The 17,628-nt window shown below is 49.2% G+C and overlaps 1 pseudogene; it reads right to left on the reverse strand.

Annotated features, from left to right (window-relative positions):
* Positions 1–12,278: 12,278 nt before the first annotated feature.
* The window catches only part of LOC119339537, a 5,884-nt pseudogene continuing 534 nt past the window's right edge, over positions 12,279–17,628 (reverse strand).

Consider the following 17,628-nt stretch of genomic DNA (forward strand, 5'->3'; position numbering starts at 1 on the left):
ATCAAAAGATGTTATATTGTGCAACAAAAATGTCCATATAATTCAAAACAATGTTTAGGACCATTCGAAAAATGTACATTGTATTTCAAAAAATCATGGATTTTTTAAAAATGTTTGTACAATGTAAAAAAATGTTTCTCATAGTTAAATCAAACGTTTGAGACCGTACATGTGGGACGGTCACTCATTATTTGTGATACGCCCTCAGTCGAGCCACAAGTCGTCCTTTTCCGAAGAGATTGAGTTGGGCATCACCAATGAAGCAGGTTTAGGCCCTCAAATCACAACGTGACTCTTGGGGATTAGCACGTATTGCAAGAGGTTGCAACGAATTACTGTGCGTGTTCAAGTTGGCTCGGTTCAACTTGGATAAGTTGAAGCCCCGGAGTAGCTTAATAGTCAAGTTTGATAATCGTTTGCAGAAGAATGCACACAAAGTCACACCACTACCTCTTGTAAAAAGATACTAGCAGGTAGTGCGCGGCGGCACGCCGCGCCCTATTGGTTCGTGTGTGATATGTTTTTATTGAGTTTTTCAGAACTCGTTGTACATTGTGTATGTGTGTATCTTTATAGTGAGTGGGAGAATAGTTCTGCTATAGTAGTATCTAGATAGACTCTTTATATTGCGATACATAGAACTGGTCTAAGGGATGTAGTGGTGGAGTAGAGGCCAATTCCTTTTGTCTTTCGCGGGCTTGTTTCGAGCGTAGATGATCAAGGTAATTGTGGTTGACGCCCTGTCAAATTAGGGTAGACGCTTCCTAGCTCATGGCGGAACGGAATTAGGATACTGCAGGCAGGTCTTCCTTCGGACCCTTGTATTTCTGGAGGGAGAGAGCATGTTGGTGGTCCATCTTGGGCTACCACATCTTGTATGCCACTCCTAGGACATGAAACAATTGTTGTTCATCATGTTGAGTGCATCATGATTGGTGAACCCCTAGAGTTTTAGCCGTTTTGGTGGTGAAGCGAGATTTACCTCATCAAATTGATCACTTTAAAGTTACCAAAACTTGTACTATGATATTGCACTGAATTTTACATTAACTATAGGTTCCTGATTGTCAAGGCGAGACTTTCCATGATGTCGTACGGCTACATATTTCTTCCTGTTGTTTCTTGGTTTTCACCCGAGAGGGCTTATCATCTTGTTTACTTGGTTGGGGCCTCATTGGCATGCACAAAAATATACTCCAGATATAGCTAATGGAGGGATCACTATGGAATTTACTAACAAAGAATGTCCACTTTGATAAATTGATGCATCCATGCAAAATTACTTTTCACATGTGCACGAGTAAAATACAGCTGAAATACTATGCGTCCAATATCTAATCGCACAAACCAGCCCAACGGTGCAAAAATCCCTCCTTCCATACATGCATCTAATGGCAGTACATGCATCTAATCGCACAAACCAGCACAACGGTGCAAAAATCCCTCCTTTCATACATGTATCTAGTCGCACAGACCATACATGCATCTAATCGCACAAACCAGCACAACGGTGCAAAAATCCCTCCTTTCATACATGCACAACTACCAATTCAATTGCCAATGAGCAATTATAATTTAATTTAATTATAAAACCCATCCTATTTTTTGAGACTTCACTGAGAAATATATATACCACACACAACACAATAGTAATATTCTCTAGGAAAACTATAACAGAGTTAGAAACTACAACAAAGTTAAAAACTTTTTATGCCAAACCAGTAAACAAGGATGCCAAACACACATACTTGTGTTTTTGAGGAAAAAATAATTAATCCATAGTTTCAGTTACAAAACTCACAATCTCTAGAGCGACATGATCGAGAAACAATGGATTAGGCGGCAACGTTGCAATGCATACACGATAATCACATTATGTGTAGGCAAGAACAATCACAAAGCTGTGACTAATCGATGAAAAAGGTACTGCGTGCCTCGTGGCCGCCCCGCCGCTCCAGCCACACGTGCGCCTCATCTGCTGGCCGCTTGCCAGAGTCACTACCGGACTCGTGGGCTATGCCTACGGCCCAGGGCCGTCGGCATAGGTCCTATGCCGTCGGCATAGATCTATGCCTACGGCTGCCGTCGGCATAGCCCCGTCAGTGTAGATCACGTCAGCGTACTTCTGTCAGACCGTCGGCATAGTATAGCCGTCGACATAGGAGGGTATGCCGACGGCCGTGGGGCAGCCGTCGGCATAGTTTAACCGTCGGCGTAGTTTTCCGTCTGACGGCAACGGATGGCGCCGTCAAAACTGCTGGCGACTCAGGAGAAGACACGTGGCAAAGATATGCCTACGGCGAAGCCGTCGGCATAGAAATCTATGCCGACGGCTTCGCCGTAGGCATATCTTTGCCACGTGTCGCCCCCTGGTTTGACCTGGCGGCGCCTACGGCAAAGCCATCGGCATAGATGTAAATCTATGCCGACGGCTTTGCCGTAGGCATAGCCCTGCCACGTGTCGCCTCCTGGTGGCTCCTGAGCGTATATATGCCGACGGCTTTGTCATAGGCATAGTTTTTTTATTTTTTTTATTTTCCCTGTTTTGTCTTTTTCAATTCATTTGACAGCATTTCAAAGCAGAATAATATGAAATATGACAGTTCATCGTCATCATTTAAACATAGTCAAGTTCATCATCTAAAGATCATCACCGGCGAAAGTTCACGAACATAAAAGTAGTGCAAGACATGAAACATCATAAAAGTTGAAACATGAAAGACATGGCACAACGGCCGCATACACGGAATCATCATCGACATCAAGCACCACCGAGTCCACCTCCGCCAAAACCACCACCACCACCGAGTCCACCTCCGCCAAAACCACCACCTCCGCCAAGTCCACCTCCGCCAAAACCACCACCACCACCAAGTCCTCCTCTGCCAAAACCGCCACCGCCAAGTCCACCTCCGCCAAAACCGCCACCGCGACCACCATCACTCTGCCAGATCGGAGTGACTGGGGTCGACGGAGCAGGAGTCGAGCCACCGGTCCCCTACATGTTTGAAAGAAGATTCTAACGGTAAATATGACATGATAGTGTTGAATGAACCAGAACTAGTTTGTCATTAGTTAGGCAAATTTACTAACCGGAGTATCACCGCCTAGTGCCAGCCATTCCTCGAACATGGGAATGTGTGTGGTGTCTCCCGCAGGTGGTGGTGGGGGTCCAACTTGTGGTGGCTCCGTGCGGTTAGTCCAAGACGCCAACATAGCCTGGATGTTAGTTAAACAAGTCCACTTAGAAACAAGCCGTGATCAGCAAAGTCAGAAGGAATGAAAGTGCAAATTTGAGCTTGGTTTATGAGGGCAAAACTAACCGTCATCACTTGACGGCTGTAATCATCGTTTGCCTTCACTCGTTGCAAGTACTCCCTCACCTCAATATGCCTATGCTCGAGAAAGGCCTGATATGCCTACAAAATTGAGGTTGTTTCTAAGTGGGCAGTGATGAAAATAAACTAAGAAAGATAGAGAGAAAGAAGATAAGGGGAAGTACTTACAGCACGTTGGCGGACTAAGGGAGGCTGCGAACGCCCCGTACTCTCTAACGGGCTCAGGTTGGTAGCTCGAAGCCGTGTGTACGAGATCGATGGAGTGATCAAGCCATCGAAACACGAATACCGGCCATGGGACTTACCCTGGATGACCACCACCGCCGTGTCGTCGATCTGAGACTGGGCGACCTCAGGAACGGGAACATCCGGATGCAACTTCTGATAGTTCTGAGTGTAAGACTCCAGGTGTTGCTCGGTGTTGCCGTAGTACTGGCTCTCGCCCTCCTTGCGATCACTCCGCTCGCGGGCCAGCTTCCACGACTCCATGTCTGAGAGCGGCCTCTGCAACTTGTCCTCCTGCAACGTCAAACAGAAGTTAGCCATACATAAGAACATGACGGTAAAGAAGAACCAAAATGCATCTTTCATATAGATATACCTTCATGGCCTTGAAGCCCCAGGGGTTCCTGTTTCGTTGGCCGTGTGTCCCGTCTTTTCCACGGTTAGCCCGGGCCTTGATGCTCTTGGCAGGAAACTCTGGATCATCACCGACCCACCTATCCACCAAACACGCCCATCCGTCATGCCTTCCATAGCACCAACGAGGAACAACCTATGCAAATTTTGGAAGCATGACATGTGAGCACGAAACATATAGTTGACTCCTTGAAACAATGAAAAATCAGTAATAGTTACCATCATGAACTGCTCCCTCCGCCCGCGTCGCCGCTGCCCCCTCCGCCGGCGCAGCAGGACCCGGCCCAGAGATGCCGAGCTTGTCCCACGCCGCAGTGTCAATAGAGTCATCTTCCTCCATGCTTGCATCATGGTCATGATCCTTGTCCTTGAACTTGTCCTTGTCTTGGTCGTCCGGGCCCCTACCATTGGAAGGAGGAGGGAGGGCAGGGGCCGCCTGGCGGGGGGCGGTCCAACTCCGGCTCGAGCTTGATGTTGCAACCCTCACCGTTGAACCAAATCTGCACCGATCCACGCATCTTGGCCAGTGCACGGCATGCAAAACGCATGCGCACCGGACCCGAGCGAATCAGTGAGAGCTCGTCCACCACCACAGGCCGACCAAGCAAGGTCGTAGCCACCATCAGTCGCTCCACGCGCCTCTGCTTTGGAGGAATGCCCCACATCTTCACCCACACTTCTGGCATGGACAACGCCTTGGGCTCGGCGAGAACCGCGTCACGGATATCTGTCGTGATGTTGTTGATGGAAAGAAAGAGCTTGCCGCTGCGCGTCGCCATCCTCAACTTGACCGGATCAGGGAAGGCCACTGAGAAGCAATCAGTGTCGAATGGGGCCACCTGCCAGTCCCACTCGCCCTCGAAGAGATGAGGGAGTTCCACCTCCAGGACCTAGCTCCTTGGACAGCACACCGGCACCGCCGAAAACAGAGCCGCGTTGTCACCCAGCAGGCCCGCCGGCACCGCATCCGCCTCCTCAGGATACTGCAAGCAGAAGAACCCACCAGCAGCAAACGCGTGGCCCATGGACTGCAACATCAATGGCTTGCCCCGCGTGGGGCAGTAGGCCGAGGGGTGACCCTCTTGACTGCAGAGCATGCATAACTGCTTGAAGGTGCAGTCCATCTTGTAGTGGCCCGTGCGCCCACATTTGAAGCACTCAGGCCCATCCACCTCCTCAACGGGGATGGGCTCCGCCGCCGTACCCTTGGAAGAGGAGGGCTTGGAGGCCGCCGGCATCGCCGCCTTGAGCCTCTTCTGCTTCTGCTTGGAGTGGGGGTGGCCGATGCGGTCACCACCGTGGGGGAGCGCATCCTTGCGCTTGAGCTCCAAACCCCGCTTCTTGTACTCCTCCTTCTTCTTCTTCTTGCGCTCTTGTTACTTGAGCCACCAGGGAGGGGGAGGCCCCCAGCCACCCTCCTCGCCGGCACGCTCCGCCGCTCGAACCTTCGCCTGGGCTCGAAGATCTCGGTCGCGGCGCTGCTCCGCCTCCTGATCCAGCGCCGCCCGCTTGTCTGCGCGCCGATCCGCATTGGATCCCATGGCCACGACCTCGGCGAAGGAGCATGCAGGGGGGGGTGGGGAAGGGGAAGGAGGGGAGAAGGAGCGTGCGGATCCGCCGAAGCACCGCACCTCAGAGAGAGTGGCTGGAAACCCTAGCGAACAATCTAGGGCACCCCGACGGATCCAGAGCCACTTAAGTACCAGGGGTGTCGAAAGCGGGCTTGTGGAACCAGGGCTGGGCCGAGCCACACATCCCACATCCTCTCGCACCGCTCCCACCGAGGGGGGGCGCAACCTAGGACGAGCTCAGCTCGCACAGGTCGGTGAGGCCCGCGACCAGAGTCTGGCCCAGCGGCCCAACCAAGCCAACCCTTGGTGCTTTTTTACGACCGAGGCATGACCGGCGACGACGAAGGCGACATTTTTGTTGCAACAACCTCGTGCTTTGCTACCAGTGGCGATGTGTTTTGCTACATCCATTCATGAGGCCATGGTGCTTCAAGCGCGGCGGCGAGTTCCGGCAACGTTCACGGCTTAGCTACAACTGCGGCGAGTGTTGCATGTGTCGATGGCCGGCAGTGACGGAGTTGCGACGAACTTCATCGCCAAGTTGCGGCTGACGGCGGAGGTGGCTAGCTGCCATCCGCGGGGGGTGGGGGATGGGTGCTGCGAGGTCAACGACCGGCGGAAGGCGGCCCGCGGTGCCGTGCGGCGAGGGGCGGGGGTGTGGCGAGGTGCAGCCTGCGGCGAGGGGCGGGGGCACGGCGAGGTGCAGCCTGCTGCGGTGCGCTGCCGCGGGGCGAGGAGCGGGTGCTGTGCGATGCAGGAGGATTTTTTCAGAGGGATCTCGATCTGGATCGCGCAGATCTGACGACCCCAGCTCGCGCATCGGACAGCTGGTGCTGGACCGGCCCAACAGTTGGGCCGGCGCACCGGCGCAGATCAGCGCCCTTCTTTTTATTGCTTTGATCGACTTTCATTGTGGTGATTACAGGGATGGTGATTACATATGTGCGTACGATTTCCTAGTAGCTAACCGACTTGGTATGCTACTACTAGTCTACTCGGTTGGCGAACCAATCTGTGGTTGAGATGGTTAGGTGGACGGTGGTATCCCCAACCCACCAGGGTTCAAATCCTGGTGCTCGCATTATTCCTGAATTTATTTCAGGATTTCCGGCGATGCGCTTTCAGTGGGAGGAGACATTCCCTCGACGACAAGGCGCCTACAGTGGCTTCGTAAATCTCAAGATGATATGCCGGCTCAGTCTCTCGGAGGTGCTCATAGGGGTAGGGTGTGCGTGTGTGCGTTCATAGAGATGAGTGTATGCGCGTGTATATGAGCGCTTGTGTCTGTACTGATGCTAAAAAAAGTCTACTCGATTACTGGTTAGACTACTAGTCGGACGTACACGTCCGTGTTTAGTTCTAACATTCACCTCCCTAAACACGACGTGGTCACTTAGTCGTCCTGGATCCCAAATACGGCGACTACTGCTCATAGACATTATCGTCGGCATTGCCTTCGTCGTTCGTTGCAGGATTTCAGGGATCACCTTTATTGTCAACGGCTCGTCCATAGCTTGACGCCAGCGCTCCTCCTTGGTCGCGTCTTCATCCTTCACCTGTTCTTTGGTGCTTGATGAATTGTCTTTTGGATCATCTAGGGGACATCTTTTGAACCCGTGCGAGACCAAACTTTGGTCTAACTTTGAGTTCCAAGCTCTTGGCGCTTGCTTTAGCCCGTAAAGTGCCTTCTTGAGCTTGTACACTTTTCCTTCTCCTCCTTTCTTCTCGTAGCTGAGGGGTTGTTCCACGTACACTTCTTCTGTGAGATCGCCGTTGAGGAAAGCGGATTTAACATCCATATGATGAACCTTCCAATCCTCTTGTGCTGCCAAAGCAAGGAGCACTTTCACCATCTCGATTCGAGCAACCGGTGCAAACACCTCCTCATAGTCAACTCCTTGACGTTGTATGTAGCCCTTTGCAATGATCCTGCCTTGTACTTCACAATGGCACCCCTCGTGCCCTTCTTTAACTTGTAAACCAACTTAAAACTTGTCGCCTTTTGGTTCAGAGGTCGGGTTACCAAAGTCCATGTGCCATTGTTCTCGATCGCCTTCATCTCCGTATTCATGGCGTGCGTCCAACTTGAACTTTTGCTCGCCTCTACAAAGTTCGCTGGCTCCTCAACTCCGAGAAAACATAGTCCGGAGTACTCAAGTGTACCTGGGTTTGCGTACTTGTAGACTTTCTTGAGGGTCTTGTATTGATGAGGCCCGAAAGAATCCGTTGTGGCTTGCGAAGGAGGTGACACAAATTGTGTCGGCATCGATGCACTTGAGGAAGATGGCCGAGTCTTGGGAGTGGTACATGCCGGGTCGTTGGCATCCGCATCGTTGACATCCACGTCATTGGCGCAGTTGTCGTGACCGTGACCATCATCTTGATTGTCATCGTCACTATGCGCCTCATTGTCGATGTCACTGCCGAGATCTCCGCCTGTTTCGTGCGCGTCGTTGTCACTATCACCTTGCGACCTATGCGAGTTCTCGTCGGTGTCGGCACCATGGTGATCACTAACATCACGGTCACCTTGGTTGTGCGTCTTGCCAACCACCTGGATGTCCTCCCCTGCATCATCATCAGCTGGAAATTCAACTGTGAATATGTTACCATTTGGAGCATCGTCGGCTGCTGTGCTCCAATTCCACGCTTGGTTTTCTTCAAACACGACGTCGCGTGAAATCCGTAGATGCTTGGTTTGTGGATCGTAGAAGCGGTATGCCTTGGTGCCGAAACTCCTCTCGTATCCGATGAACACCATCTTGGTGCTACGATCGACAAGCTTTGAGAGATGCGGCTCCACCGTCTTCATATGCGCCACGCACCCGTACGTCCGTAGATGAGACACATTCGGCTTACGTCCGTAAATTGCTTCATACAGAGTCTTGAGGATCACCGCCTTCGTTGGAGCCCAGTTGAGAAGATAGACCGCCGTCGAGACAGCTTCTCCCCAAAAAGTCCTCGGCAAGTTCTTGCTCTTGAGTAAACTTCTCGCCATGTCAACGACGGTTCGATTGTGCCTTACAACAACACCGTTTTGCTGTGGTGTATAAGATGCTGCGAGGAACCTTTTTATGCCAATCTTCTCGCAGTAGTCGTTGAACTCGTTTGATGTAATTAAACTCTCCGCCGCAATCTGTCCGTAGAGCGCGAACCTTCAACTTGTGTTCCATCTCTGTTGTAGCCTTCAGCTTCTTGAATGCTTCAAACCCCTCATCTTTAGATCGTAGGAGAACGACCCACATGTATCTCGAGTAGTCATCTATCACAAGGAAGAAGTACTTATTTCCTCCGTGAGTTGCCGGGGTGATAGGGCCACATAGATCACCATGGAGCAGCTCAAGTGCATCACTTGCACGATAGGTAGACTGAGCAGGGAACGGCTACGGTGCTGTTTTTCAACCAAGCACCCATCACATACTCGATCAACATGGTCGATAAATGGCATCCCAGATACCATCTCCATCTTCGACATCTTCTTGAAGGCGTAGAAGTTAACGTGTCCAAATCTAGCATGCCATAACCACAAATCATCATCACTCTTGGCGAGCCAACACTCCGGTTGAGATTGATCAAGGTTGAGAATATAGAGCCCTGTTCCGCGTGCGATTCACACGCGCTAGCACGTTTCGGAGGTTGTCAAAGATCGTCATCACTCCGTTCTCGATATCCACCTTGCATCCATTCTCGTCAGGTTTCCCGACAAAGATGATGTTGTTGCGAAGCCGTGGGATGTAGTACACTCCGGTGAGTATGCGATGTTCTCCTGTGAGACCCTCAAAGAGGACAGAACCTTACCCGCAAATCTCCACATTTGAACCATCACCGAACATGATCGAGCCTTGAACATCATATTCTAGCTCGAGAAACTTTTCCTTGCACCCCGTCATGTGGTTACTGGCACCCGTGTCTAGATACCATGACACGTTCTGGCTTCCAGATAACTTTGGTATTACTTTTTTCTCATGAAATAGCACCTTCCGGTTTGGTTTCACAACCATCGTTTGGACGAGATCACAAACTTTGGCCATAGAAGACCTGGACGTTCGGCTTCTTGCTTCGCCAAATTTGCCTTGATCTCACATTTGTTAGGCTCCGGACAGTCCTTTGCAAAGTGACCCATCTCGTTGCAGTTATAGCACTTGACCTCGGACATATCCAAGTTCCGTGTCTTCCGCTCTTTAGATTGGTCCACCTTATCACGACCTTGTGGCTTGAATTTTCTTTTGCCTTCTTTGGATTGTCCGCCGCGCTTCGCGTTGCTTGAGCCTTCGCCAACGTTGCGCCTTCCTTTGCTACTTGGGAACCCCCAATCTACGCGCAAGTACATGAGTTGGTCACCATCTCCTCCTTTGCCTTTCCGACGACTACGAGCATTCTCTGCGTTGCTTGAGCCTTCGCCAACGTTGCGCCTTCCTTTGCTACTTGGGGACTCCCAATCTACGCGCAAGTACATGAGTTGGTCACCACCTCCTCCTTTGCCTTTCCGACGACCATGAGCATTCTCTTCCCACGTCCGCAAGTGTCCGATCGCTTCCATTATGGTCATGTCGTCGATGTCGTAAAGCTGCTTGAGCGTGCCGATGATGTACGTGAATTTATCAGTCACCGAACTGAAAAACTTCTCCACAATCTCGGTTTCGTCGAGCTTTGTACCAAGCGCGCGAATCTCTCCCACCAACGTAGTCAAACACATGGCATAGTCGTTCACTGATTCAGTTTCCTCCATCTGCAACTTGTGAAATTGGCGCTTCCGCACTTGTGCCCGAGCCTTGGTGACGCGATCTTCTCCGATCCTCATCTCTTTGAGTGCGTTCCACGCCTCTCTTACTGTCTCGAACTCCGCCAATGTCATCAGCACGGAATCCGGCACAGACTGGGCTATGGCGGCCATGGCACCTTCGTCGTACTCCTCGTCGACGTCAACGTCCATGATGGCCTGCCACACTCGAAGGGTTCGGAGAATAATCTTCATCTTCACCGCCCACACGACGTAGTTGGCGTCGGTGAGCATCGGGTACTGGATGGGGATGTTGCGATGGGCCTGTACGTTGGCACCGCACTTTCCGCCACCACTGGTTGCTGACTTGCCGCCCTTCTTCACCTTGTCGCCGTTCTTGTTCGCCTTGGAACCACCATTGCCGGACTTGTTCGCCTTGGAACCTCTGTCAACTGTCAACGGACTTGACCGACTCAGCGTCGTTGTCCATCATCATAGATAAATCATCGAGGCTCTAGATACCAATTGTTGGCTTTTGATCCCTAGATTAAATCACCTAGGAACGATGCACCTCAAGTGCAAAGCTAGCTAGACGAGGTTGATTGATTCTCAAGCAACACACACGTAAACGTAGACGTATACGTAAACTTGACCTGGCCGGCGGCCTCGGCGGAACGTCTCGACATAACTTTAGCAAACTGAAAAACTGATAGGGACGAGTCTGATTTGGTGATAGCTACAGGAGTGTGTCGCTCCTGTCTTTCTTTTTATTGTTTTGATCGACTTTCGTTGTGGTGATTACAGGGCTGGGGGTACACGCATATATATATGTGCGTACGATTGTCTAGTAGCTAACCGACTTGGTATACTACTATTAAGTCTACTCGGTTACTGGTTAGACTACTAGTCGGACATACACGTCTGTGTTTACTTCTAACAAGTGTCGACACGGATTACACCGTCCGACCCCATTGGGACAGATGAGGATTTGACGGCTAGCTGGGCCATTCCGGAGAGCTTTCTGCTGATGCAGATGCCTCTATAGACACAGTGGCGGAGGCAGGGGGGACGAGCAGGGGCCAGGCCCCCCAATCGAGCGATAGTTTAGGAACAGGTACACGTAATTAGCGACACAATCTCATGTACGGGCATACTTGGCCCCCCCTATCTCAACGTGTAGATCTTGGAAAAGGAGAAAAAAGAAGCCCATGTAAAAAGCCCACTGGCGGCCTAATTGACAAACTTGGAGCTGCGTTCTCCCAGTCTCCCATAACCGTGATTAGCGTGTGCGTGGGTGTCATTAGGCGCCGCTGCCGCCGTCGTGTGGCTTCGCTGCCCTTGCCGCCCGCTGCCTCTGATCTGATCTCCCTGCTCGCTGTTCACAATCTGATTCATACGGTGAGACGGCGACTCAGCCTATTTCTCTTGCTCCAGCCAACGAACCAGTCAAGGTCAACACATCGCACTCTATACTATTTTTTGTCAGTTCTCATCTTGTATCAGTGTTGAAGATGCAAATCAGATTTTAGTTGTTTTGCTGTGAGATTTGAGATGCTATGCGTGCCCTATAAATTATCACAAAAATTATCTTGTACGAGTTCCTATCTGCGGTGGAAAGTTCTCCTATGTCAATCATATAATATATAGCTAATTCTGAGATTGCAATTCGGTAGCTATGAAGAAAGAAATGTCGCCAACCACCATTAAGATTCATATGTTTTCTAAGACAGTTGCTTTGAGTTTTCAACCTATTGAAATTGTGAATGAGTATAATGTCCAAGTTCTCGAACTTGTTATATATAATTATTTTGCGCTGGATTTTTTTTTGGTCTACTTGGCTTGGTCCCCCCTATACCTAAATCCTGGCTCCGCCCCTGTATAGACATGATGCTGAATGGTGAAACCACCAGACAAATTAACTCTTGATTGATTACATCAAGCAAAACGCATGCTCCTGAACCAATCAAATGGCTTTCGCCAACAACAAGCAGCGCTCTCGTCACACTCACACCAAATGGACGGGGTTGTGCGGCCGTATGTGGTGAACCCACCACACCCACTGCCAAATCAAATCCTCCTTATTACAAGCACACTCATAACAGCAGGCCCAATCAAATCACACACAAATGATACGCAGTATCGTTCCTCACGGAAAAACAATTAATCAGGTGCACACACACAGCGTCAAACCGGCAGCAATTTATTCTTGGGAAAACACACTAACACAATCTTGTCAAGCAAACTCCTCAACCGTTGCCGCAACGTTAGCCGTCGATAGCTGCAAGAGGTCGCCATCATCTTGTAGATAGCAACAACCAAACCTACACAGCACAGGTAATGATGATACAGTTGATTGATGGAAGCAGGACAGATGAAGTAATATGATCAAGCAATTTGGTGCACAGATGGGGGCGGGATTAACTTAGTTGACGCTCTACATATATGTGTATGCAATTTATATGCAGTTGTGAAGAGAGTACATAACAGAGTATTTAATCACCCAATGTCTCTGTTGTGTGTGCCATGTATATACTATGAAACAAGATCAAAAATAAGAGAGAACACATGAGTGTGTGTGTGTACCAGAGTAGTATTTGGCCGCTTCACCGGAGAACTGAGGCTCTAGGCAGCTTCTTCTTGTAATATGCCGAGTGGCGAGGAACAAAGAGGGAAGGGTCGTGGCCGGCCTCCGGCCCGTCCCACTCCAACTTCTCCCACCAGTCCTTCTCGCAGTCCACGACGGGGCGGCTTTCTTGACCAGTTGCAGGGAGGCGCCTGAGACCCCAACATCCCCTCACCTTGAATGTCTCAAGCTTGGGAGCAAACATCTTGGCTTCACATATATCTTGCAGCTTATGGAGCTCATGCAGGTAGATATGCTTCAGGTTTGGGAATTCCAGTGCACCTTTAGGGCACCGGCTATTGATATGCCAGGATCTAGTTATCAGTGGCAGAATCTCTGGCTCCACGGGGAACACCTGCCTTAGATCACCACAAAATACGATGGGAGGATCTCCAAGCTTCTCAAGGTGTATAACCTAGACATCACGAGGACAAATGTGAGCCTTGGGCAAGAGAACAGGTGTATCCTCTGTAGTTTCACAAAGGAATAATGGTCTTCACGATCCGATGTCCAATCTTTGGTCCAAATGCTTTGGGTCATCAAGAGATCAGCAACCCAAATGTTCAGTAGTTCTTGAAATTTAGAGTACCTACACATAGTATCGAAGACCGTATGCATCTTAGGGCATCTCACCACGTGACAAGATTTCAGATGTTTCCATGTAAGTTTCTGTTGTTCTGTAGACATCATAAGTTCAGGGATAACAGTGGCGATGGAAGAATTATCATGCACATCCAACGACTCAGCCTTCTCCATCACATAGAAGATAGCCTTATTTCCTTGTATGCTCTCCATGCCAGTGTTGCTAATCCCCTCACCAATCTCCACATGGCAGCCCGACGGCTGAAATCGTGATGCACTATTATAGTCATGATCAATAGTTATGTCATCAATACATATATCAATGTAGGGGCATTGAGAAGGATTGGTGATTAATGACTTTGGTTGGGCTGGCCCCAATATTTTCCCATTGCTACTTGATTCCATCTCCTTCTTGTTACACTGTCCACAAGCAGATATGCAGAGATTTAGACTAAACATATAAGTGTCAGAATTCCAAAACATGTTGGAACTTGTTAGCACCAACAATTGAATAAATTTCATGTCCATCATAGCAACATATGCTTGACAATGACCCTTTTTTAACTTCTCAAAAACTGGCAGTGTTCTCGTCATCTCTTCTCCTCGAGTGTCAATGCAAAGCAAACTTAGTTGGCCCATCCCCTTTTCTGGCCAAAGGATAGCTCGAAGTTGCTCACATCCCAACAACACAACTCGTTGGAGACATGGGACATGCACAGCCTGAGTTGTGAGGTCAAGTGTCTTGACTCTTGTGCCCGAGAGGTCAAGCTCCTCAAGGTTTGGAAGTGATCCATGAAGTGTGAAGTCAGATAATCTTGCACAACCAACCAAGGAGATGCAGCTTATTTTGGCTTCCTGGCAATCATCCTTTCTTACTCCTGCAAATAAGCTGAATACTTCCAGTGATAGGGGGAGTCCTTCAATTTTCTCCAAACTAACACAACCATCTAGAACTAGAGTCCTGAGGCTAGTTGATCTTGACAAGCTGGGAAAAAACCTGAATTCATTCTTTTCGCCTGTTTCCAAAGAGCAAGTAGGATCAATTATGCGAAGCTTGCGTAGATTATGTAGTTGTCCCCATACAGAAATGTTATGCCAAAACCTTCCATTCTTTATATGTACTTCCCTCATATTTGCAGCCATCTGCTCTATTATCTCTGGTGACGAGGGTAGATCCCAATCTGTACGGCATATGTCTATCACCCATAGGCTCTTAACAAAATCCATTGTTACTATATCTGGCTTCTCATGTTCTTCTGGTCGTAGATTCTGGCAGCTATCTAACCCAAGGAATCTTAAGTTGTGGCAACAATGAAAAGGTGGACATGTAAAACTGAAGGTGCAGCCGCATAATTTGAGCACATGAAGATTCTTCGCTTGATGAAACATGTCATTAGGTAATGACCACAATGGAGGATCAGATCCGCTTGCGGTTGCTACGAGGAAAAGGGATGTCGACTCTGGATGAAAACTCATCGTGTCTGTTTTTGTCCTTGCATGTGTTTCAGAGTTGCCCCTGGCCAATATCCACCGTCCCGGAGGAGTCTTCAGTTCACAGCCAAAAGAGGGCACTGTATTAGATGAATAGTCCTTTATACATATTTGGTGATGCAGAGCAGCTGCAGCCTCCCATGCTTCCTCACCCTGACCTCCCTGTATAATCCCATCACATACCCAATAACTAGAAGCATGGGTGGGCCAACCATAGTCCACAATGTTGCCTCCCTGAGAGTTTAATGATAAGAGATACAAGGAGCACTCTGTAGCTACTTCGTCAAGCTTATCTGTATACCTAGCAATTTCTCTAGCCTCGTTCTCAAGGAAATAATTCCACCCTAAAGGACTCCTCCCACTATAGAGAAATAGATGGGAATGATCCACCTTTCTGCCAATTCCTGGGTATAGCCGAAACCTTCCTCGAAATGTCCACAATAATGTAGTATCAAAAAATTTCCCTTGAAGAATTCCATAATCTCTTAAATTAACCATATCATTGCTTCCATTATGAAATACCACTAAACATCTTTGCCCCAAAAGGATCTGAATGATCTCTCTCCCAACACATTCTATTTCATCTCTCGAGCCTTCATCTATCCCACGGAAATCATCTTCATCGTCTTGCGTATCAAAATTATCCATTACCCATTTAGGAAGCTTCACTTGTTGTGCAATTGTCCTCTGGAGTGCTCTTCGGCTTTTCCATCTCGAGCAATCGATATGGATAATCTTGTCAAATTTTTTCTGCAGAGATGGTGGAGGGTCTTCAGCTATTCTCCTAAGCACTGCCGATGCAGCCAACCCACGCCATCCATCAAAATAGATGCTCTTGTGTCCCGTATTGCTTAGTTCCTCTAGATAAAAGATTATCCATCGCACTGCTTGTTCGACACTGTTGAAATCAATAACCTGCATTAGTTGATATAGCAGTTTAGCAGTTAGAGGCTGCTCAGTTTAAAATTTTCCGTCTAGTAACATACTACTTTGTTGTGTTATTATTATGAACAGGAATAAATTGCATGTATGGGCACTCATACATGCTCGATGGCTAACCATGATAAGAATTTCCAGTATCTATGTCTCTGTTCAACCTAGACTATCGGTTATGTGTTAGGTCACATGCAGAGTGGCAGCGACATCCATCGGCCTCAGGCGAGGAGGACACCAAGGTGGACTTGCTCGTGTGTACGTACGTGTTGCTATTTGATTGCTAGCAACTGAGTCACAAGTGCCAAATTTGGTACATAGAGGGTGGGTCCTAGCTATGTGATGTCAAAGTGTCCTTCCATAAATCGAATTCCCACTCTTCTCAAAAAAACAAAAATCACACAAGTAAGCCAATATTACTTCCCAAGTGTTTTCCTATTTATATTTATACATGAATCTTTGGTTAGTTTTTTTTGTTTTCTCTTGAAACTAAAAAAGGCATGGACCCTCCCAAGTAATATAATTGAAGCTCTTTCACCTAATGATTTATGATTATTAGCAGATCAGTAGAAGGCATTTTTAGGCCTTATACCATGTTTAATTGCAGAATACTAGCCGGTAAGAGTTTGCAAGCAACATGGATGCTTTGAAAAGGAAAGGGGCAGGAGCAGAGTGAAATGTATCAGCGCCAGAAAAGCATTTTCCCTGCACCCAACCACAACCCCTACTTTGACACCACCTCCACTTTTCAGGAATTTCAATGAGCATGTTGTGTGCGAGACTGTCAAAGCACACCCACGACATGATGCATGCCGATGCAGCGTCAACCAGGCTCGCCGATGTTTTCGATCATGCAGAGGACGAGGAGAAGGCGGCGTCCAGGCAGACTACAAACCGCACGCCAATGAAACGAACCTGGTGGGCGGTGGTGGCAGCAAGCACACACGCGGCTGCGCACACGACAACCAGAACATGCGGCAGCATGTGGCTGCATGCGTGGCAGTGCTCTGTTGCACACGTGGTGGCCGGCACAACTGTCGGCGCTCGGCTGCGCACACATGGTAACGAGATCCGGCGTTGGGCGTGCGTCCAGGCATGTGCGCGATGTCTGGGGAATGCGGCCAAGCCACCTTCGACCGAGCGCGTGCGGGCGGCCCACGAGCTCCCGCCATGGGAGCAGGGACGAATCTAAGGGGGGAGTCCCTTGTATCGATTAAGTGCATGCGTTGTTAGTCGTCTTCCTGACGTACTATCTTTTTGAGCCCTATCGTGAGGCCATCTCGTGTAAGAACGTGAGGCTCTCCCAGGAGCAGGCCCAGCGAATATGAGCAATTTGGCAGTAATTTTTCTGTCTTTAATTACACCTATGAAAACACGAATTCGAATCTAGGCTTCTTAGCACGCTATGAATTATTTTGGCTTCGCCAGTCCTCACCGGTCTTCAAGAGCTTAAGTGTGGAGTTCGCCCCCCTATACTAATTTCCTGGCTCCGTCCCTGCATTGGAGTGACCTCCGAATGGTGGGGAGAGGAGGTGGCGGGCGAGCGTGGGCTGTGCGGAGAGCAGAGGCAGTGGGCGCTGATGGTGCGGAGAGAGGAGGTGATGACAGGCATGTGGGGAAAGAGATAGAGAGATAGAAAGGGAGTTGTGGTTGACATGTGGGCTTGGAGTGGTTCGGGCCAATATATGGGCTGGGTTTTAGTGAGTGCCGGACAACTCGAACATATACGGA

This window comes from Triticum dicoccoides, chromosome 7B (genome assembly GCF_002162155.2).
Source record: "Triticum dicoccoides isolate Atlit2015 ecotype Zavitan chromosome 7B, WEW_v2.0, whole genome shotgun sequence".
In the NCBI taxonomy this organism is placed as follows: domain Eukaryota; kingdom Viridiplantae; phylum Streptophyta; class Magnoliopsida; order Poales; family Poaceae; genus Triticum; species Triticum dicoccoides.